The sequence below is a fragment of the Mizuhopecten yessoensis genome, unplaced genomic scaffold (assembly GCF_002113885.1).
Source record: "Mizuhopecten yessoensis strain PY_sf001 unplaced genomic scaffold, ASM211388v2 scaffold5809, whole genome shotgun sequence".
NCBI classification, from domain to species: domain Eukaryota; kingdom Metazoa; phylum Mollusca; class Bivalvia; order Pectinida; family Pectinidae; genus Mizuhopecten; species Mizuhopecten yessoensis.
The window spans coordinates 61539-64076 of NW_018406234.1; positions in this window are offsets into that span (position 1 = coordinate 61539).

The following is a 2538-nucleotide window of genomic DNA, read 5'->3' on the forward strand; positions in this document are numbered from 1 at the left end:
TTATTTATTGATGGGTTACAAAATAATGATATCAAAATGACACCTATGAGAGAAAAAAATCTAAAATAGTTTAGGCCACTAAATACTGCGCAGTATCAAAGCAAACTCTTTGATTACGTTAAAATTAAGAAAATGAAACAACAAAACATGCTCTAATAGACGTCAAACAAATGTTTATGACAGAAAAAGATTGTCAAGATACAAGTGTTAGGTGTTGGGGATGTGCGTAACAGGGAATATAAAAAAAGAATTGTCAAAACACATTATGTTGGTATCGTGGACAATCTGGAAAGAAGGGAAAGTGTAGGGAGAACCAGTCAGTAAACACAAACAAACAGGGAAACATAAGAACTGCTTTAAGAAGTTGCAAATACAGGGAGTGAATTAATAGCTAAGAACCCAACAGAGATAAGAAATAGCAAATCAATTACCAAAAGAACAATGATAAAAAGAAGGAAAAATAATCAAAATAAAATACCCCACTATCAAATAACTGGTAGGTACTCCTAATTCGCGTTAATTTCAAATTAGATTCAGGGACGGAAGTGTCATTGATACTTCAATGGATTTAAAATCGTTCAATCAAAAACAAAAATTGAGTCAGAAAACAATAAGTTTGCGATCTGTTTATCGGAAAAGTAGTTAAATATATGTACACAAAAAAATGACCTTCATTTACCATGCCATGAGTAAACTTTATGTCATTATGTTTTTGTTTAAATCAGGAACTAACAGAAACATTATATCAGGACATGACTGGTTAGTAATAAAAGATGTCGGACTTAATAATGAATAAGGATATTTGAGAGTGAAAAATGCTTATGTTTGCCTTAAAGATGATGTTTTTGAGACTTGCATCCGAAACCATAGTAAATCATCAAACAACACAAGTATGTATGGGAAAATCAAAACAGAGTATGGGGTTAGAAAATGCAGAAGAACAAAATTATGAAATGATCAAATTCTTGGAATCATTAAACGCCCTAGGCAACAGACCCTATATATATTTAAACAAACTAAATTCCTCAGGCAACAGACCCTATACTATATTAACAAACTGAAGCCATCAGGCAATAGACCCTTTATATAACAAACTAAACCCCTCAGGCAACAGACCATATATATATATAAACAAACTAAACCCCTCAGGCAATAATCCCCGTAAATATATAAACAAACTAAACCCCTCAGGCAACAGACCCTATAGATATATAAACAAACTAAATCCCTCAGGAAAAAAAACCTAATAATATATAAACAAACTGAACCCCTCAGGCAATAGACCCAATATATAACAAACTAAACCCCTCAGGCAACAGACCATATATATATATAAACAAACTAAACCCCTCAGGCAACAGACCCTATAGATATATAAACAAACTAAACCCCTCAGGCAACAATTCCTGTAAAAATATAAACAAACTACACCCCTCTGACAAAATACCCTATAGATATATAAACAAACTAAACCCTTCCGGCAACAGACCCTATAATATATAAACAAACTGAACCCCTCAGGCAATAGACCCTATATATAACAAACTAAACCCCTCAGGCAACAGACCCTATAGATATATAAACAAACTAACCCCCCATCAGGCAGCAATCCCTGTAAATATATAAACAAACAAAACCCTTCAGGCAACATACTCTCTCTATATATATAAACAAACTAAACCCTCAAGCAACAGACCCTTTATAAATAACAAGAGTCCCAATGGGCTTCATCGCTCACCTGGTATTAATCTCACACTTGTAATCTTAAAAGTGGACTAAGATACAGCTACAGGCAGAATATCAGTGTTTGATTAATAAGAACCTATTAAAAGATTTAAAGATATGACGCCTGTGACCTTAAATGTCGAACAATGACATTAGGTTGAACAGAGTTAAAGTCTTCCAACACAGCATGCTTCTGCCAAAATATCATTACCCTGGACCTTTTGATTATACAGAACAAATCATTTAAAGATTTAAACATATATTGACCACTGTGACCTTGAATATTGGCGAAGGTCACAGTGGTCAATATATGTTTAAATCTTTAAATGAAATGAAATGAAAAAGCATTTCTAATTAACCCTACAAATATTTTATTTGTCGCAAAATATGTAACAGATAAAAGTGATTATCTACAAGCTAAAAGCAAACAGGACACAAAGATCTATACATATAGAATGGGAAATTGAACAAAATATACACAATGGCTTTATAATTAATTTAATTTACATTTTACAATCACTTCGATCCGGGTGAGAGTTATCTTCCTTGAAAAAACAATGGAACTTTTTGCAGAGGGGTGACATTTACACAATGACAGTTGTCTCTGTTTACATATAACAAAAATGATGGAAATAAATCAAAAATATGATATCAAAATTATCAATTTATTGTTCTTTAATGGAACCAAATTACCCTCAGTCATGTACACTTTGGACATCATTCCACAGTCCGCTAACTCACGGTATATTTATAATTACATGTCAGGTACATATGTGACCAGAGGCTATCGCATGGTATGCCGTTCTCACGTGC